General features: G+C 46.8%; 1 protein-coding gene across 4 annotated transcripts in view; it reads left to right on the top strand.

Annotated features, from left to right (window-relative positions):
* Positions 1-6831: 6831 nt before the first annotated feature.
* Positions 6832-22039, top strand: part of KCNJ16 (potassium inwardly rectifying channel subfamily J member 16) — a 39671-nt gene continuing 24463 nt past the window's right edge. Inside the window, exon 1 of one of the 4 annotated variants that reach the window (XM_075580098.1) lies at positions 6832-6898. The gene's annotated coding sequence lies outside the window, so the exon portion shown is untranslated. Of the gene's footprint in view, positions 6899-6957; positions 6981-9068; positions 9440-15179; positions 15513-22039 lie in introns of those variants that run through there. The other 3 variants (XM_075580101.1, XM_075580099.1, XM_075580097.1) reach the window with 3 other exon arrangements.

The raw sequence follows: 22039 nt of genomic DNA, 5'->3' as shown, positions 1-22039 counted from the left end.
GTTGTTTGTCGTTTCCATCGCTCTGTACCCCTGTCCAGTGTACCGCGCTCCCGAATATGTTGGCTCTTCACAATTAAATGATAATAATAACGACCTTAACTTACATGTGCGTTTCAGTGTGACAATCTGCACTTAGCTGCCGAAGAAACTAGTATGAAATTAGCAGGAGCAGAGAGTCCAGCGCCCACATCCAGGTCCCATGTGGGGGCCAGTTGGAAAACAGTGTAGGGTGTGAAGGTAACGTTAGATTTAGCCAAAACAGGTTCTGCGCGGGGCGCCAGTTGGAATAGGATGTGAAGGTAAAGTTAGCTCCGGCCAAGCCAGGTTTCTCCAATTCCTACACGACTGGTGCAGTTTACAGCGACGCCTTCCATATAAAACCAGAACGGGTCTTTAAAGCTCAAACCTAATTAACCCTTTCACCTGCCAGACGGGGACCTGTACCGCTACGGGAAGCCGAACTTGGACCTGCAGAAAGGGTGAAGGTACTAACGCCATGGGAGAAAAGGGAATCTCTTGTGCTTGATCCTATATAATAATAGCATGTTCTTGTATAGCGCTGCTAGTTTTTACACAGCGCTTTTCAGAGACATTTTGCAGGCACAGGTCCCTGCCCCGTGGAGCTTACAATCTATGTTTTTGGTGCCTGACGTTGGTAACCTAAAATAAGATAAACTAAGAATGGGAAATACATACGGTAATTGGAGTGCTATGTAGGGAGACGTCGGCACCATTCCTGCTACAAATCCGGGTTCCTAAAATAAGTCATTGTTTCTTTAGGAAGGAGACATTTGTTCCTAAATGAAGAGGTAGTTGGTACTGTACTTCGCACTTTACTGCTCGATACTGTAGGTATGAAAAATCCAGAAAGGGACGATTAGCCGCGGCCGTTCAGCTGCCAAGCGAGAGTTGGCCGTGGACGTTTCGGCCTTGGGTAGATGTTGTGTCTAGGACAATTAGCATTAGGATTAGGGATAAAAGATTTTTAGAGTAAGGGGTTAAGATTTTTAGAGTGAGGGGTTCATTTGTTTTTTTTTAAGGTTACGGGGTTAATTTGGGTTTTCTAGGGTAAGGGGTTCAAGTTTTTATGGTAAGAGGTTAAGGTTTATAGGGTAAGGGATTTATTTGGGTTTTTTTAGGTTAAGGGGTTAAGATTTTTAAGCTTTGGTCCCGCTGCCTCTGGCGGCGCGCGGCCGCATGCGCGTTCCTCACCAGCAGGGGTATCCTTCTTTTTCCGGTCCCAGTCCCCCCTCGCTGCACGGCTCACAACGCGCTGTGACGCGTCAGCCGCCAGGGGATGCAAGAAAATTGTGATCCCGAGCGGTGACGCGTCACGTGGTGCGCTGATGAGCCTATCAGCGGCGGGGGCAGGAACTGTCAGAGAGCTTCCTCCACAAGGTAAGGGGTGGTGTGTGTGTATCAGCGTGTGTGAGGAGGGCATTTGTGGGGGAAGGGAGGGAGCGGGAGCTGCTTACCTTCCAGCAGCCCAGGAGAACGAGCCCGTGGAGGGAGGGGGGAGTAGCGGTTACCTCCGCTCAAACCACGGCCGCTGCTGCCGCTCCCTACAGACCGCAGATAGCGGTCTGTGCCTCTCAGCGCGCTGCCTGCATGCAGTGCGGGCGCGCTGACTGAGGGAGCAGGGCCGTAGCCTTAGAGTAAGGGGCTAAGGTTTATAGGGTAAGGGAATAGTTTTGGAGGTTTTAGGATGAGGGGTTAATGTTTTATGGGTTAATTTGGGAGTTTTTGGATACGGGGTTAAGGTTTTTAGGGTAATGTGTAGTTAGAGGATACATTACCTGCGGCGGCCAAATGACCCGGCAGTGAAACAGCCGCGGCTAATAGTCCCTTTCCGGATTTTGCGTGCCTATTTGTCCTAGACGCGGAAAAATCTACTGCTTGAATCTACATTTCTGAAACATTTTAGCCCAGCCCTGTATTTTACACAGATTTATACAACATTTCTACTACACAAGAACGGTGAGAGGAAAAAAGGCAGCGTAACTGGAAGGGTTTAACTGTATAACGGAGAAAGCAGTGGTCCTGCGGCATCTCTGATTATCTGACATCCAACATGCAGCAGATATTACCGTACACTTTATCCTTTTAGGCCTCCATGTTTTGACCGTCACAAGAGAGTAGCGCCGTCTAAACAAATACCAAACCTTTCATCTCGCTAAGAAAAGAAAAAAATAACCTTTTAGTCGTGTCGCTCAGCAGCGGAACCGTTCACCATTCAGACCTAAACTGTTGTTGACCATTGACTTGTTTTCCTCGGCCTCCCGTCTTTACCTGTATGGGAAGTGTTCTAGGAATTGGCTCACATAAGCATGGATCCTTTGAGTGGGTCAGCCGTGTCTTGCATAACGCTCCATGCTCAACAATTCTATTGTTCTGCGTTCTTTTCATTCACAAGCAGATCTGCCAATGTCCATGTTTTTGTTACGAGTAGCAGAATTCAAGGTATTGCATCCATCGTGGATATTTGGGAAGGGCCGGGGGGATACAGGCTCAAACATCTTGTCCGGCTAGGATCAGGGAACAAGTCATGTTGTATCGACCAGTCTTCTTGACTTGGGTACAGTCTTTGGGTAAATATAGTGATAATAACCTAACCTACTGTATAGTAACTCTAAGGGCCTATGTGCTAAGACTGTATTTTCATTTTTTTGGTGCATCATCATTTCGGTGCTAAAACGTAGGGGCTTATCCAATATCCGCCGAATTGGTTGATCGGGGCCATTGGAAAATTTCGTCCCAAATTGTCCCCATCAGCTGCTTCGTCGGATATAGAATAAGCCCCTTAGAAAGAAAAAAGCTTGGGGTGAGGTTACCTTATTTGGGGAGTATGGTAACTAAACCTATAGCGATGCAGGGTTACCTAAGTTAATAAGTGAGCTGCAGGCCTCACAAAATACCAATGGCCCATGTATTCGTCCAAAGTCAAGTGGCCATACAGGTAAACCCTTAAAGAATCTAAGTATCCAGGCAATGTTGGAGCAAAGTAAATTCAGTGCAGTGTAAATATATTCACAGAGGACTATCTCCAATGCTGTAAAAAACAGCCAATAAACCACAGGGTATGCGTTCCCAAAATAAAGCTATTTAATGGCTCAAGAATCAGTTACAAAACACACCAACGCGTTTCAGACCTTAGTGGTCCTTTAACAAGGTTTTTACAGCATTGGAGATAGTGCTCCGTTTTTTTCCCTCTCCCTGTCTGTGAAGATTTCCACAACGGAGGCACATTCAACCTGGAGGTGCTGGACATCTATAAGGACTTTCTTTTCATCGTGGAATCTGCTTTCCCAAGTGAGTCCGTTCCAGCTTTGCCTCAATCAAATTTCCAGGGATCATCAACCGGTAACTATCCTTACCTCATTGCCTTGTGGGATAGCTGTTTACCTGATCCAATAGGACATATATATATCAACAGGTTGTCTTCCATTTCATTATAACAATTTTCAAACTACATAATTGTCTTGAGAGCATCACACATTTTTTTCTTCCAGTGTAAATATATATCTCAAAGAATGTTGTTGCAGTTTTGCCCGTGTGGGTCAGCTTGGGATTTGAGAAGTGCTAGTCTGGGCCACTGACTGCTCTCCAAGACTCAAGACTACTATCTTGGCCTGAGCCCTGGGCTGTTGAGCAGGGTGCTGGGAGATACCTGCCAGCAAGGTACCTGTCGAAGGTAGAGACTTAATGATACAAATAACAGACTTCACTTCAAACATTAACTGGTGGCAAACGATAGGGTTACTCTGCGCTTCTTCCCCTGGGAGCTCTCACTCCTACGCTGGGGGGGCACTTATGCTTGTTTACCTTGGTAATAATTAGATTGGCAATCTCCTGCATAACATCCATAATGCCCCATCTCAGGTGGGAATATACTCTGTCCGCGTGGGGTCAGTATCCAGTCACTCGGTGTACTGCATAACTCGTCCATGCTTATTGGATCAGCATCCAATCGATCCGGTGGGGTCGATCCGATTTATGTGCTGCAGTTACTACTCTGAAAACTCCTATTACGCACACCCTTGTTCCTAAACAATCTTGGACTATTACTATAGGTGCTAACTATATAGGGCACGTTCCTTAACTGAAAATAAATGGTGACAGGACATCTGTAATACAGATAACTACACTGGCGACACACTTTATTCGAGCTTGGCTAGTCCCACGAATTCGGGTATACCCGGGTGTATTGAGGTTTGTGACTGTTTTCTGCCCGAGTGCATTGAGGTATTTTCCAGGCAGGGATTGAAGCATTTTATTCCCACTGGCTGCAATACTGCACAGTATATATATATACTGCATTACAATTCATGAATTTATGCCATCTGGTAGACACGCGAAGCATTGCAGCCTATTAAATCCTAATCATTATCATTTAACAGATCAGCCGCCCATCAGCCAGGCATGAACCCAGGCTGGGAAGGCAAATGCAACGGGGCTTGTCAGAGGTGAGGAGCGGCGCATTCCAGTTATCTGCCAGGTACATACTGGGTATTTGCTCGAATAAAGTGTGTCGGTGCAGTATGCACACAATCCTATATACAGGACTCACAGTGAGGCTTCAATGTGAACTCTAAGGAACCTGTTTCTAGAACAGCGGTGCGCAAACTGGGGGGCTAAAGCCAGGCTCTTATAAATGTAAAGGGTGCACGAATTGTCAATACATGCAGGTTGGATCCTCATATTGTCACCCACATAGTGGGGTAAAGATCAAAATCCAACAATTTCTTAACTGTGAGTCCAGATTCGTAATATACTTGATCAAATGCCCTTGTGGTTTGGTCTATATTGGAAAAACAGTTAGAATGTTAAAGGAACGTATTGCCATACACCGGTCAACTATACGCAAAGCATTGTTATCAGATGTCAATGACCAGGAGTTTAAATGGCTTCCGGTAGCCAAACACTTTAGAGATCAAAAGCACTGTTTAGCTACGTTCAGGTGTATGCCTATTATGCAAGTCCCAGCGCCCGTACGAGGGGGGGACAGAAATAGACTCCTGCTACAGAGCGAGGCAAGGCATATTTTCGAACTACGAACTATGGCACCGTTTGGCCTCAATGAGGATCTGTATTTGGGATGTTTTCTGTGATTTTCATATTTTGTTGTAAAGCAGTTTCTTTCATGTTGTGGTACTTTATGTTCACTGTTATGTTTTCCACATGTGGCTATTTTTGACATATGTAATATGCACGCTAATATCTTTTGACAGCACATTTACTAGGTCCAGATACGGTTTTAGTGTGTCACATATTGTGATGCAATTTGCGGTTGACATGAGAGCACCACGATGGACGTATAGAGCTTGTGAATAATAACTGTATATAACAAATGAGACGAGTTGTGCTATATGTATATATATTTAAAGTAGGCATATATGCGTTTCCTCTATGCCCCATGGTCAGTATGCTCATAGTCTTATGCTTGTATGTTCAAGTGTTCCGTAGAATAGTTCTTTTATACATATCATTCATGTTTGTACATATTCTGTTTAAATGTGTCTGGATCATTTTTATTACATTGTGCAATTAGATGGATATGTGGAGTTTATATACATATGTCTTTTCTGGGTCCCGTGGCCCTGTAGCTCCACCAGGACTGTATGTCCATTATTGATTATATTTTGGACACTATTTAAGGTGTCAGGCTTTAGCTTTCCTTGGACTTGGCCCACAGGGTTTCATAGCGCAGTGTGCGCATGCGCAGTACATATTGGGCAGAAGTGTCTTTCATTTGGGAGGACACTGGCTCTTTAAGGCGCTAGTGAGCATGCGCAACAGAATCGGAGTGCCTAGACTGTTTTGTGCCGAGCCTCCACATGCGTGCCTGGATGTGGCAGCGTGCGTTGGGTGATTTGGGCAAGGCAGAGCCTGGTAGCTGACTGCAGTATGGCCATTATGAGGTAGGGGCCAGCGCTCGCGTCGCGCATGCGCAATGAACCCTGGAGGGATACAATGATCCTTGTGGGCACCTGCACTGCATAGCAGGTAGCTTATGGTAATGAGCAAGATGGTGGTGCGTTCCAGCATAGGACTGCGGTCCAGAACAGAAATTGCCACACGTTTTTCGCGTTTTTTTCTGTTTCCACACAGGTGAGTATGATTATTCTTTGATTATGGTTTGATAGATGTGGGTATATAAGGTGGTTTACTAGCATTTACACACTGCACGTCCCTGAGGAAGGTCACACTTTGATGACCGAAACGTTGGATGCAGTGCCATGTATTTATCTTGAATACAATATCTCTGGATTTCCCTGGCTGTGTGCTGTCTCGTCTTTTCCCGGACCCCCATCTGGTAAAATCTATTTGTGTATGTGCATATATGGGATAAGCATCAGTGGATTATCTGTTTACAGTGTGCCAACTGCCCTCTGTTCTTTTATATATATATATATATATATATATATATATATATATATATATATATATATATATATATATATATATATGTTTTCACATGTGTATTGGGATTAGGTTGTCCCTTGAAGAGCTGCCTCTCACCCCAGCTTTAATTACTCCACATTTAGTCCACTTACTAGTGGTTCAATCACAATATTCATATTAATCTATTTTGGCCCTCGTAATTATATATATATATATTAGCATTTATCCATCTCAGTCCAAAAAGAAACAGCATATGCAATCATAATACAAAATGAAAAGCGACACCGGTGACAGCTCGCACTTGCACAGCGAGATGCCATTAACTTCAAACCCAGGTAATCAGGGTCAGATCATTTAAGAACAAGTGTAAATATTTAACCTGAATTCCTCAGTCGTGACTTCTCCTAACAATGCAACTTCTTGTTCCAGTTCAGTTACGCGGCGGGAGCAGCAGCGCAGTCACAGGGACACCAGCATACGGGACGGAGAAGCCAGGGTAAGGGGAGAGGGGGTGAAGAATTCTTCTTGATAAACATGGACCCCACCAGAAAGCCAATTCTTGCTTATTGTCTATTTATGTACTGTATGTATTGTCATCAATATCACTGATGTTTTATGGAACAACTATATCACCTGATTAAAACAAAATACTAACCATTATATCAACATGTTATTGAAACCAAGGTGAACGTTCTTTTGATTAGAACACACAAAGCTATCAAAACCTCACAATGGTCTTCTTCCAGTGTTCAGCTGGTAATTGTGTCACCATTCATGAAGGAGAGACCTATGACGTTTGGAAAGCTCTGTACGTGTGAAGAGAACAGTGGGGTTTCTTAAGCTCTGTACACATGAAGAGGAGACCTGTGAGGTTTGGAAAGCTCTGTACATTTGAAGAAGAGACCTGTGAGGTTTGGGAAAGCTCTGTACATGTGAAGAAGAGAACTGTGAGGTTTGGAAAGCTCTGTACATTTGAAGAAGAGACCTGTGAGGTTTGAAAAGCTCTGAACATGTGAAGAAGAGACCTGTGAGGTTTGGAAAGTCCTGTGCACTATAGTTTAATCTGTGCAGAACTCCCATGTGGATCTCCTACAGGATCTCACAACCAAAAACCCCCTTACCCCTCTCCGGGACCCGTGTGGCCACTACATTCCTGAACAAAATAATTTGTGCAACAGTAAACAGAATGTAAATGGAGCTATTTGAATGAGAGAAGTATCACTATTTGCCTTTTCCTCACTAAGAGCAAATAAAAATACCCCCTGTGAGCTCATTCACACGTCTCAGACAGGTCTGCAGTCCTGCCCTTCCCCATTATCTCTTAGCATACACTGCTTCCACTGCAGCCAGGGATTCTGGGTAATGACATGCAAATGAGCACACCGTGTCACTCTTTGCTTCAAATCCACTTTAACATGAGACCCCAATACGCTTATACTTGCTGTATTACACAGCTTTTCAGCACAGCCTGGGTTACAGAAGTGCAGAGCCAGTAACCCTACTAAGAGCCAGTTCTTACGACCTCTTGGCTCTCCCCCGTGTGAGGCTGGTTATACTGTCTCTGCAGCGTGAAGCTGGTAACTGGGTATAACCAAACACAAGACAAGTTATGGTGTACTTAGTAAATACAAACTCGGAATGACTATATTTTACCGCTGTGGTATCCTTGTGTAAAGATCTGTGTCACTTTATTCCAGCATGTTAAACAGTCGGGATAGGTGCGGCGTCCCAACCAAACGTTTCTGATCATCCCCCGACTGAAATTCAGGGATTACTGATATCGCTGAGTCGGCGCCATATTTCCAGTTTTGAAATCAGTTGCTGGGGCAATGCTTAAAGATGTACAGTGGCTGTCAATATTGGTACCCGTCAATTGCGTGATTAGATTGGATAGTGGCGGGATTTGGCGTGTCACCGCATCGCTGGTTTGCACTGAAAATGCTGAGAACTCGCGATAACTGCGCATATTTTGGAATCCTATTAACCCTTAGTGGCCTTATTCCAAAACAAGGTAGTATTTTATTTTTTTATAGCAGCCGATACAAGTACAGTATTAGAAAGATGAAAGGGATTTAGATCTTGGGAAGGTATTTCTTTAAGGGTTAAGTCAGGGGTGCTTAACTCCAGTCCTCAAGCCCTCCCTCCCCAACAAGTCAGGTTTTCAGGATATCCCTGCTTCAGCCCAGATGGCTCAATCAGTCCCTGCTTCAGTACAGGTGGCTCAATCAATGGCTCAGTCTTTGACGGCGCCACTGATTGAGTCACCTGTGCTGAAGCAGTGATATCCTTTAACCTTGATCTGTTGGGGGGCGGGGGGCATCTTGGGGACAGGAGTTGAGAACCCCCTGGATTAAGCAAACCCTTCATATCAACCTACACTGGTTGCAAAAAGGTACAAAGTTTGACTTGGCAGATATCTTCGCCTAGAGCTGTTTCTAAGCCTCAATTTCTCTAAGAAGACAGAAAGCTTCCGGAGACTTGTCAGCGTGAAGAGATATTTAGTACTATTGTACAGTGCAGCATGTTCCTTTTTTAGAGCGTTCTGCTTTGTAAGCTATTAAAGGGACTACTGTATGTACACCTTGCTCTGCCTCACGCCCACGGATAGATTTTTCTCTGCATATTCTCTCACAAATACCATTGTTTCGGGGAGGTTTTTTGCCTGCAATCTGAGGGCGTGTCGGTAACAGGACCCATGAAAAGCAAATATTTGCTCTTTGTTATTTTCTGCACGGGAACATCTCTGCCCGTCGGCCTACAGAACAGTGCGGTGACTCACCGGAGCATGCCGTGAAGTTGCACTTCTCAATGGTGGCCTGCAGGTGTTTCATGGTGATGGAGACGTGTAAACCCGAATGGCTCGACATAGCAAGTCCGAGCTCTGCCAACAGCCCTGTTGGGTCGGATCCAGGGGTGCATGGTCTCAGTTTTGTGGGTCACTCCTTGTTAAAACGGAGGGTGAGCTGGAAGTTAGACAAATGATGGTGATCATGGGGTCCTAAAAACTGGTCCACGCCGCCTGACCTTGGATAACAGGGTGAGTTTAGTGTAAAGGTCAACTATTCATGTGTACATATGCATTAATATGGCATTTGTCTATCCTATATCATTTATGTATGTATTCATTATTATCTCATGTGTGTATATGTATATTACTTAGATTATAAGCTCTTCGGGGCAGGGCCTCCTCTTCCTAATGTCTACTTCTACGTATCAAGCCCTTATTCCTCATATGTCACATGTATTACTGCTGTAAAGTGCTATCTACATTGATGGTGAAACGTCGGGCTCCTGTGTGTTATGGGTCAATGAACACCCTCTATTTTGCAACCCACACACATATATACATTTGTGCATTGTGCAGCTGTAGCCAGGGTTATTATACGCGCTGATAATGCAGAATATTGTGTTTTTACGCAGAATATCTCCGATTTCCTATAGGATTCCATGGCCGTGATAACACAGAATATCATAGAATATCCCACCGTGACACGCCAGTGGGAGCAATAACCTTTGCTACATCTGTGTGTGTATTTGTTGTCAAAGAGCCTACTTCAGCACATGTGGTGCAGTCGAAAGCCACCTGTGCTGAAGCAGGGATATCCTGAAAACCTGCCATGCTGGGGGATCTTGAGGACCGGAGTTGAGAGCCCCTGACGTATGACAGGATCTTATACACGATCCAATTGATGAAATCGTTCCATCCAGATGCTTAAGCCAACTCCCTTGCACACAGGAAAAGTACACAGAGACACTTCTCCCAATCCCCCCTCTTCTGTACCCGCCGTTTCATATTCCCAGAAGGCTGGTGCACTGGCCAGCTGGATAAAGTGGGTGCAACCTGATAATATTCAGGTTATAAAACCATATCGCTACCGTCCAAAAAGTCTGCAGAGATATTCCTTCTCCCGTCTTGATTATTACAGTATATCTTTGGTTCAGGACGGCAGATAGACTAACATGCCCGTAATGCCACACGCTCCTATTCATACACAAATAGGAGTACGATGCTGTTATCCGAACACCAGGATACGATTCCATGTTGTTTGAATCAGCCATTCATCAGGCAGTGGAAAATGCAGTGTGACATCTTTGGCATGGGGACAAGGACCATGTTTTCAGTAGCAGCAGATAGAGTTATCGTTGCGAGTGAAACGGGAGCCAAAATACACAGTTCTAGAACAGACCAGGGCTAATAATTAGGCAGATTATTTTCGTGGTAGTGTTCATGAATCCTATAGTGCCCCCTGTCTTGTTCTGTCCACAACATGTCCCCTCTCGGGGTGTAAGAGGACCCACCTTAAGACACATCTGCTTAAAGAAGCATATGAGTAGCACCGTAGATATTACTAGACACCTGATACATAAAACTTGGCCCCCTGCAGACGCACTTACCAGAACTCCCTCCTACTGTCTCTGTACGTTCTCCCTACCTACCAATTAGATTGTAAGCTCCTCGGGGCAGGGACTCCTCTTCCTAAATGTTACGTTTGTCTGAAGCACTTATTCCCATGACCTGTTATTTATATTATATTATTTGTTATTTATATGATTACCACGTGTATTACTACTGTGAAGCGCTACGTACATTAATGGCGCTATATATATATAAAGACATACAATACAAGTGGGGAGAGTGAGAAGGGGAGTGAGAGACAGAGGGCGGGGGGGGGAGAGAAAGCGATGGAGGGGGAGTGAGAGACTAAGGGGGGAGGAGGGGAAGAAATAGATGAGGGGAGGAGATGGATAAGGGGGGAGTGTGGGTAGGGGGAGAGAAATAGAGGGGGGAGTGTGAGAAGGAGGAGAGAGAGTGAGGAGGTATGTAAGAAGTGTTAGAGAAAGAGGGGAGGGGGGTTCTTGCAAGGTCTCCAACACAGGGGGGAGGGGGGGGCGGTGGAAACTCTAGTCCTGGCCCCCCCGGGAAAGCTGTCGGCGGCCTTGCCTCTCTGGGTAGGAAGCTTGGCACTTTGCAATGTGTATTGGCGTTCTCATAAAGTGGAGGCAGTCAGCCATGGAACGCCTTCTCTGTCGTGTTTAACATGTATTTCTTTATTGAGGATTTGGTCTGTGAAAAATAAAGGGCCAAAATCCTACGATCAGACCGCATTACAGGCGGCAACAACAAAAAACTTCCCAGGTGGTGAATGTAAACCCATCCAATAAGTTTTCCAGCAATGCAAGACCAACAACCAAGGTCAGCAGCGAATATTGTGTGTGCTTGTACACTTTTTGCATCAGGTGTCATTTTAAAAATCCATTAAAGGAAGGGCAAGAAGGTATCCTAACTTCAAAAGTTCAAATGACCGTTATTGTGACTAATCAAATATGACATGATCCCATAGTCGTCCCACTCCGTTCTTCTCCAGGCCGGTATAAGGATAGTTCTACTTATTTCAGAGATTAAAAAAACAGCATGTTAAAAATATATATATATATATTCCAAAGTGCTCACTTGTCCATGTGGACTGGAAAGGCATTCTGGGATTTGTAGTCCACCTCTTTGTATTTAGTGGGTAAACTATATGTTTCTGTGCCCTGTAAAACCGGCTGTACCTGAAGGCACAATCCAAATGGGCCAATTTTGGGGAGGTTTTTGTTTTTATATAGGACTTGCTTTTATACCCGGCTTCGTCCGGGGAATGCATCTCCCCTCCACCCCCCCCCCCCCCCCCCCCCCGCCGGTACATCTTTCCCGCCTCCCCCTGCCCCCCGCTGCCGGTACATCGCCCCGCCTCCCCAACCCTCCCCTCTTCCGGCACATCTCCCCGCCCCCACCCGCTGCCAGCACATCTCCCCGCGTTACTTTAGGCTGCGGCCACGCTGCCGCTGGGCTCGCTCATGCTTGAGAGCGGTGACGTCAGCAGCAGTGTCTCTGTGTGTGTACTGTACCTGTGTGTGTGTCTCTTGTGTGTGTGTGTCTCCATTTTCCCTCTACAACCTTCCCCCCTCTCTCTTCCACCTCTCTCTCCCTTCCCCTCTCTCCTTTCTCTCCCTTACCCTCTCTCTATCCCCCTTCTCTCCTTTCTCCCCCCTCCCACTCCGTTTTCTCCCCCTTCCCTTCCTCTGTTTTCTCCCCCCCTCCCTCACTCACTGCGTTGTCTCCCCCCTCCCTCACTCACTGCGTTGTCTCCCCCCTCTCTCACTCACTCTGTTTTCTCCCCCCTCACTCACTCCATTTTCTCCCCCTCCCTCACTCACTCCGTTTTCTCCCCCCTCACTCACTCCGTTCTCTCCCCCTCCCTTGCTCACTCCGTTTTCTCCCCCTCACTCCGTTTTCTCCCCCTCACTCACTCTGTTATCTGCCCCCCCACTCTCTCCGTTTTCTCCCCCCCACTCACTCCGTTCCCCCCCACTCACTCTGTTTCCACCCCCACTCACTCTGTCCGTCCCCCCACTCACTCCGTTTTCTCCACAACCACTCACTCTGTTTCCCCCCACTCACTCCGCCCCCCCCCCACTCACTCCATTCCCCCCCAACTCTCTCCATTTCCCCCCCACTCTCTCTGTTTCTCCCCCCCACTCACTCCATTTCCCCCCCCACTCACTCCGTTTTCTCCCCACCCTCACTTCGTTTTCTCCCCCCTCCCACACTCACTCCATTTCCCCCCCCTCACTCACTCCGTTCTCTCCCCCCTCCCTTGCTCACTCAATTTTCTCCCCCCTCACTCACTCCGTTTTCTCCCCCATCACTCCGTTTTCTCACCCCCTTCACTCACTCTGTTTTCTCCCCCTCACACACTCCGTTTTCTCTCCCCCTCACACACTCCGTTTTCTCCCCCCCTCACTCACTCCATTTCTCCCCCCTCACTCTATATTCCCCCCCTCACTCACTCCGTTTTCTCCCCCCCACTCACTGTTTTCTCCCCCCACTCTGTTTTCTCCCCCTCCCTCACTCCATTTTCTCCCCCCCCTCTCACTCCATTTTCTCCCCCCCCACTCACTCTGTTTTCTGCCCCCCCCCCACTCACTCTGTTTCCCCCCCACTCACTCTGTTTCCCCCCCACTCACTCTGTTTTCTCCACAACCACTCACTCTGTTTTCTCTATAACCACTCACTCTGTTTCCCCCACTCACTCCATTTCCCCCCCCTTACTCTATATTCCCCCCCCTCACTCACTCCGTTTTCTCCCCCCCACTCACTGTTTTCTCCCCCCACTCTGTTTTCTCCCCCTCCCTCACTCCATTTTCTCCCCCCCCTCTCACTCCATTTTCTCCCCCCCCACTCACTCTGTTTTCTGCCCCCCCCCCACTCACTCTGTTTCCCCCCCACTCACTCTGTTTCCCCCCCACTCACTCTGTTTTCTCCACAACCACTCACTCTGTTTTCTCTATAACCACTCACTCTGTTTCCCCCACTCACTCCATTTCCCCCCCCACTCTCTCCGTTTCCCCCCCCCACTCTCCGTTTTCTCCCCCCCACTCACTCCGTTTCCCCCCCCACTCACTCTGTTTTCCCCCCACCCACTCACTCTGTTTTCTCTCCACCCTCACTCCGTGTTCTCCCCCTCACTCACTCTGTTTTCTCCCCCCACTCACTCTGTTTTCTCTCCCCCACTCACTTCGTTTTCTGCCCCCCCCCCACTCACTCTGTTTTCTTCCCCCTCTCACTCTGTTTTCTTCCCCCTCTCACTCCGTTTTCTCCCCCCACTCACTCCGTTTTCTCCCCCCCCCCACTCTGTTCCGCCCCACTCACTCTGTTTTCTCCCCACTCACTCTGTTTTCTCCCCCCCACTCATTCTGTTTTCTCCTCCCCCCACTCACTCACTCCATTTTCTCCCCCCCTCACTCACTCTGTTTTCTTCCCCCCCTCACTTACATTGAAACTGGAAGTCCATCCATCCAGAATCAGTAGAGAGACGGTGGCATCTATTTCCATGTACAAAATGTGGGTGGGTTTGGTAATTACTGTTTGCAATCTAGGGCTGGACAAAATCTGCCCTAAGGAAAATATAGAGCTTGTTGACGGTTCTGGAAGGCGCGTGTGGCCTCTATTTTCCTCCTCAGTCTAAAATGTTTGAAGTTGAGGGAAGTCCGCCCATGGGATTAGCAGCAACGGAGCATTACTCTCTAAGCTTGACATCGCCGATCCGTGCGGTCCTGTTGGAGACGATTCCCGCTTCCATGTCAGACCGCACGGATCGGAGATCTCGGAGCTTTTAGAACAGGGGTGACCATCTCTAGTCCTCGGGGGCCATCATTTATTTTTTTACGTTGCCACTACGTCATTGGGCACTTCAATTGTTAAAGGCTAGATGAGGAGTGGCCAACTCCTGTCCTCAAGTGGCCACCAGCAGATCAGGTATTCATGATATCCCTGCTTCAGCACAGGTGGCTCAATCAGTGGCCCAGTCTTCAGCTGAGCCACTAATTGAGCCACCTGTGCGGAAGCAGGGATATCATGAATTCCTGATTGGTTGGTGGCCCATTGAGGACCGGATTTGGCCACCCCTGTTATAGAGCAATCATAGAAATAAATGGCACACCACTGTTAATAAAGATATGCAGGTATAATTCTGCTTCTGGTGCTGACCTCCCAATGGTCCCGGCGTCTCAAGGCTGGACCTGATAATGGCACAAAAATGAAGGAAAGGAGGACCCTGAGCAATGGACACATTAGTCCTGAAACGTTATCTGTACTAAAGCTCTGATGCTGTGAACACCTTATTGAAGTTTTTCAAAACTCAAATCAAGTCTCCGGTGTGCTCCTCCTTTCCTTCATTTGTGTGCCACCCCTGTTATAGAACATGCCCCAAAGTCTCCATCGGAAGCCAGTTGCACGTCTGTGCTGCACAATGAACACCTTGCAGTCTTCCTCCCGGCTGATACATGCCCCTTGGCGTGACATATGACTCACTAGTGCTCAGTGCTGCAGGTGAACCAGCGTTGGCTAGTTCTGTCTAGCTGCAGTCACTCACCTGCCTCCGCAGGGGGAAAACACCTCGCCAGCACTTCCCTATCTGTTCTCTCATCGGCTCTGCAAAGGTCAATCTCGTCTAAACCGAAAAGCAGATTGACAGGTTGAAAGAAAGGAAACTCTTCCAAAGCGAGTGTGCCGCCGCAGCGCGGTTAGTAAGCACGGCTGTTTTGCTGCGAAACATGATATCTCGCAGGTGAGTAGTTTGCTACTTGTTCAACCGAGCGTTGAATATTTGTTGTACATTGTGTACATTCAGCAGAAATGTGATAGACCCCAGGCGCAAGCAGTGCCCTGTAACTCAATGGTGTCCATTACCAAACTGTTACTTGAAACGCAAGCCCCCCTGGCAATGTAGGGGTTAAAATCCAGAGTTGCCTTTTTACAATGCATTGCACATTCAGCGTTACAGCTCCAATGATCAAGTTACACATAACCCGAGCACTGCCGAACGGGGCTCAATTTGGAACCATTTGCAGCGCAAATATCTCTGTACTTTTACCTCCAGGCAGCGTCAGCCTGTCACCATATGAAATACAGTTTACTGGGAACTTACTGGGACGCTAGTATTCAAATAATGGTGTAATAGTGCCCGCGCCTCTCCTGTGCTGATAAATACAGTACTGCCTGCTCCTCTCCTGTGCTGATACATACAGTACTGCCCGCTCCTCTCCTGGGCTGATAAATACAGTACTGCCCGCTCCTCTCCTGGGCTGATAAATACAGTACTGCCCGCTCATCTCCTGCGCTGATAAATACAGTACTGCCCGCTCCTCTCCTGCGCTGATATATACAGTACTGCCCGCTCCTCTCCTGCGCTGATAAATTCAGTACTGCCCGCTCCTCGCCTGCGCTGATAAATACAGTACTGCCCGCTCCTCTCCTGTGCTGATACATACAGTACTGCCCGCTCCTCTCCTGTGCTGATAAATACAGTACTGCCCGCTCCTCTCCTCCGCTGATAAATACAGTACTGCCCGCTCCTCTCCTGTGCTGATAAATATAGTACTGCCCGCTCCTCTCCTGTGCTGATAAATACAGTACTGCCCGCTCCTCTCCTGTGCTGATAAATACAGTACTGCCCGCTCCTCTCCTGCGCTGATACAGTACTGCCCGCTCCTCGCCTGCGCTGATAAATACAGTACTGCCCGCTCCTCTCCTGTGCTGATACATACAGTACTGCCCGCTCCTCTCCTGTGCTGATAAATACAGTACTGCCCGCTCCTCTCCTCCGCTGATAAATACAGTACTGCCCGCTCCTCTCCTGTGCTGATAAATACAGTACTGCCCGCTCCTCTCCTGCGCTGATACATACAGTACTGCCCGCTCCTCTCCTGTGTGATAAATACAGTACTACCCACTCCTCTCCTGCGCTGATAAATACAGTACTGCCCGCTCCTCTCCTGCGCTGATACATACAGTACTGCCCGCTCCTCTCCTGCGCTGATAAATACAGTACTGCCCGCTCCTCTCCTGCGCTGATACATACAGTACTGCCCGCTCCTCTCCTGCGCTGATACATACAGTACTGCCCACTCCTCTCCTGCGCTGATAAATACAGTACTGCCCGCTCCTCTCCTGCGCTGATACATACAGTACTGCCCGCTCCTCTCCTGCACTGATACATACAGTACTGCCCGCTCCTCTCCTGTGTGATAAATACAGTACTGCCCGCTCCTCTCCTGCACTGATACATACAGTACTGCCCGCTCCTCTCCTGTGTGATAAATACAGTACTGCCCGCTCCTCTCCTGTGCTGATAAATACAGTACTGCCCGCTCCTCTCCTGTGTGATAAATACAGTACAGCCCGCTCCTCTCCTGCGCTGATACATACAGTACTGCCCGCTCCTCTCCTGCGCTGATACATACAGTACTGCCCGCTCCTCTCCTGTGTGATAAATACAGTACTGCCAACTCCTCTCCTGTGCTGATAAATACAGTACTGCCTGCTCCTCTCCTGCGCTGATACATACAGTACTGCCCGCTCCTCTCCTGCGCTGATAAATACAGTACTGCCCGCTCCTCTCCTGTGCTAATCACTAGTTCCCTGTGTAAGGAGAGGAGTGGGACAGAGTTAATCAGCGCTCTGGCATTTAACCGCTGACCAGAGCAGGGAGACGCTGCCACCCACGGCTGCATTTTCCCTTCCCCTGTGCTCTATATACAGTGGGTATTTTGCTGCCCACCACTGATGTAGATTAGAATATGCGGTGAAGTGAGAGGCTGTCACATCACTTATGTCAGAAAACAAGGGGGAAAGTGGATTTCCAGCTCAATAGGAATAGCTGATGGTAAATATGATAATGAGACTTAGGAATGTATTTATTTGTGTATCATTTCCCCCCTTTCTTATGTTATTAATTGTAGTTAAAACATTAAGTACATTTAATGCAAATCCAATGATAATTAGTCAAAGCAATGTATAAGTATACAGGTGCACAGAGGGGTTATGATCTAACAGAAAGAAACACAGTTGCGTGACAGAGACGCCACGCTAGATCCCCTAATTGCCCTCGTTGTATACATGGATTAGTAATGCTTCAAACAGATCAAGGAGTAGAATGTCCTTGGACGACCTAGATAGTTGCCTAATGCAAACCCCCTGGAGTATCAAGGATAGATAGTCAATATCCAAATAATAAAGTTTCAATTTTATATAACATAACGGCGCAGGTACTATACAGGCATACCCCGCTTTAACGTACGCAATGGGTCCAGAGCATGGGTAAAGCGAAAATGTACTTAAAGTGAAGCACTACCTTTTTCCCACTTATCGATGCTCCGGTACAGGTAGGGAGCCGGTATTACTGTTCAGGACGTGCTGACAGGTGCATGTGCGAGCTGCCGTTTGCCTATTGGGTGAGAGGAATCAGCGCGTCACTACTACGGCGGTCTGTAGGGCAGAATAAGTGTCCGTACTCGCGAAGCGAGCGTACGGACACAGGGGTATGGGGCTATTGAAAATTTGTCCTCGAGTGTACTTAAAGTGAGTGTCCTTACACCGGGGTATGCCTGTATATACGTAGTGTTAGTTAAAATGTCTAAAAAAGGAGAGGACCCCCGATGATCGAGACGGCTAATAACAGATGGTTGTCTGTAAAGGGTTAATACCCGTTGGAGAAGACCAACTTCTGTGTATGTTGAGAGTCACGTCCTGCTTACGTAATGTCTGCAGGTGTCACTGCCAAATGATCATATATATCATGTTATTAACTGTAGTTAAAACATTAATTACATTTGATGCAGACGCTAGAGGAGAAAATGTTGGTTGTATTAATTGGCAACCTGCTTGATTCCCAGCTCCCGTTGCCTGGCGGTATGAGTAAGTCCCGGGAAACTCTTTGGAGTTCTTAGAATATAATGTACACGTGTTACAGTATAATAATGGCTGGGAAGGTTTGGGTGATTGTACAATTCTCAGTATTGCAGGGGCATTGCACTTCTTTGCAGCTACGTGTCAACACATTTACTTTGCTGTCATCGCTAAAATGTCTAGTGGCCAGTGTTCTGTGATGGTGTTATTATAGCGAGAACCCCCTCTCCTTCTACCCTGAACATATAACGAAGCCCTCTCCTCTTATATGAAGTCCTCTCCTCTTATACAAAGTTCTTTCATCTCATACAAAGTCCTCTCCTCTCATACAAAACCTTCTCCTCTTATACAATGCCCTCACCTCTCATACAAAGCCATCTCCTCTTATAAGAAGCCCTCTCCTCATAAGAAGCCCTCTCCTTTCATACAAAGCCCTCTCCTCTCATACAAAGTCATCTCCTCTCATACAAAGCCCTCTCATACAAAGCCCTCTCCTCTCATACAAAGTCATCTCCTCTCATACAAAGCTCTCTCCTCTGATACAAAGTCCTCTCCTCTCATACAATGCCATGTTCTCTCATACAAAGCTCTCTCCTCTCATACAAAGCCCTCTCCTCTCATACAAAGTCCTCCCCTCTCATGCAAAGTCCTCTCCTCTCATACAAAGCCATCTCCTCTCATACAAAGTAATCTCCTCTCATACAAAGCTCTCTCCTCTCATACAGTGTCCTCTCCTCTCATACAAAGCCCTCTCCTCTCATACAAAGTCATATCCTCTCATACAAAGTCATCTCCTCTCATACAAAGCCCTCTCCTCTTATACAAAGTCCTCTCCTCTCATACAAAGCCTTATCCTCATATACAAAGTCATCTGCTCTCATATGAAGCCCCTTTCTCTCGTATTAAATACCTCCCTTCTCATTAAGATCATTCATGCAACTGTCTGACAAAGATTATTTCCAAGTATACAATAAAACAAAATGGCGCACGGTTCTGAGAATGCCACACGGGCCATCTGCGTGCTCGTCCTGGTGCCCGCATTGAGAAGCCGAATGGGCACTTAAAGGGGCTTTGTCTGTTGATTCAGATTTGGGCTCTAAAATGTACTTCTAGAAACAGATAAGAACCACTACAAGGCCAACCATGTCTGCCGTTTTCTTATCGGCAGTAAAGACCACAGACCCTATGTGATCATTGGCTTTCTTTGGTTTTCGGAATAGCCTTATTTTTCTTTCACCTTTTTTCTTCTTTTCTGATGTGTATTTATCTGACTATTATTCCTCTCTTTTCTACTCGTTTGGTTTTCTTTCCCTGCACGGCCTCTCCTCAAACAGCAAACTACGACCCAGATTCACCAAAGGCTCTAGCACGGCCTAAGTTCCCATTCATCAAGACCCTTCAGTGAATCTGAACTGCAAATGAGTGTTTCCGAGCTCTGTGGAATTCCACTGAGTTCGGTAACAGAGGTGTACAACATTTTCCCCGAAGGATGCGAAAAAGATGTAAGATTTGCCCTTTTTCTGCCGCAAAAAAAAATGCGCCTTTATTAGAGTTGGCAAGCAATTTGCCAAGCCTTAAATCAATGTGCAGTGCAGTTTGCCAATTTCTCCAAAGTAAAGACTATATACAGGATTCTCACCGTGTTTCACTCGCCGCCTGGCGATATTTCGCTGAAAGCTTACTAATTTGTTGATTATTATTAGCCGTTTGACTTCGGTGGAAACATTTCGCCGGGTAGCAAATTTGGCGAAATGATGGCATTATGGATGGTTTGACACATTATCCTGTTGTTAGGTAGAACTGGAACTGACTGACTTTAAGGCTGAAGGTTTTCCATTGCCACTACACCTGTGCCTTCATGAACATGATCTCTTGCTAGAATCAATGTACACGGGTTTTACAAGACCACCGGTCCCTGGTCTCACAACACGTTACACCTAGGTGTATGCACTACGAATCACGATCGTAGAAGGAAAAATTACCAGGGCACGCAACAATGTCCATTTCATACAAGTAACATTGTAATCCTTAGGTTGACCTTCATCAGTCCCATCTCCGTGGGCAGAATTTATTTAGACTATGGACTAAAGCAGGGTTGGGCATCCCATGGGTCCAACGGCATTTGGAATGGCCAACGTGAGGATACTTGGGGAATAGCCGCTCCTCATCTAAGGGGCTCTCTCACGCCACCCCCAAACCTCCTGCCAGTAAACTGTCCGGCGCCAGAAGTTGAGCTTGCCCAGATATCGGGCACAACCTGCACATCCGCCTAGTATTCCCAACTCCCCTCTGCCGTCTCCCCCCCAAAGTAAAATTATTAGAGGGAATTGAGTGAGAGGAGGAAAGTGATTGAGAGAGAGGAGGATGGTGAGTGGGTGAGAGATAGAGGAGAGGGGGAAGAGGATGTAGGGGGGAAGTAGGACAGTGCCCCCCCCCACCCTCTCAAAAAAAAATGAGCGCCCATTTATTGACACGCCTGAAAAAAAGGTTGGCCCCCTTAGATAGCAATTCTTTTTATTTTATGCTTGTAACTGAAAGGAAGGGCACGTTTTATGTTAATTAGATGGTTCTCCCACGGGGCAACAATTACAAATATTTATGGTAAATAAATATAGGGAGATTTTTTTTTTTTTGCGAGTTGAACGGGGTGTGGAGGTTTCTCACCTGTAGGGATTATCTTATCTACAAAGCAGCACAAACGTCTCAAGTTGTTTCATGTAGTAAATCAAATCTTCCTAAAACCAGAGCCAGCTGGAAAAGCAATTAACAAAGAAAACAACATTGGCTTTTTTTCTTCTCTATTTAAACCGTAGCATTAGTAAATGTATTTATTTATCAAATGTGTTACCAGGAAGTAAGCACATTGAGAGTTACCTTTCGCTTCCAAGTATGTCCTGAGCATAGAGTTAAAATGACAGATACTGTACATGATTACAAATACAGCTGAGTGCTCGCCCCCTATGGGAACTGTAACCGTAGATCACCCATTGGGGATTCAGTTCTCCAATGGCTAGATCTCCCTGTTCTACTCGCGCGAGATTTCGGCCCCGTGACGTCACCGCTGGGGGCGGGGATTGCAGTGTATAACGAGGGAGCCTGTTGAACGCGGATTCACTCTTTGACAAAGGGACACAGGCCCGAAACGCGTTAGAGTTCACTTGTTTCCTATGACCACCCAATAAACTTTTTTAGCCTCCATACTGGTTGCAGCCCCCTTTACTTTGTGCAGCTGTGCTCCGCCACCGGACCCCACGGGATCAAGATTTCCTCATGAATACTGGGCGTGATGCACGCAACTACCTAGGACTGGGCTGCTGCTTACAAAAGTGAGTTCTCACAGTGATTATACATTATTCACACCTGTTTTACTAGGGACACACATTAGACTTATATGGTATATATATGAAT

The sequence above is a fragment of the Ascaphus truei genome, chromosome 22, assembly GCF_040206685.1.
Source record: "Ascaphus truei isolate aAscTru1 chromosome 22, aAscTru1.hap1, whole genome shotgun sequence".
Taxonomy (NCBI): domain Eukaryota; kingdom Metazoa; phylum Chordata; class Amphibia; order Anura; family Ascaphidae; genus Ascaphus; species Ascaphus truei.
Note: the sequence above shows the minus strand (reverse complement) of the source record. Positions and strands in the feature narration are given on the sequence as shown.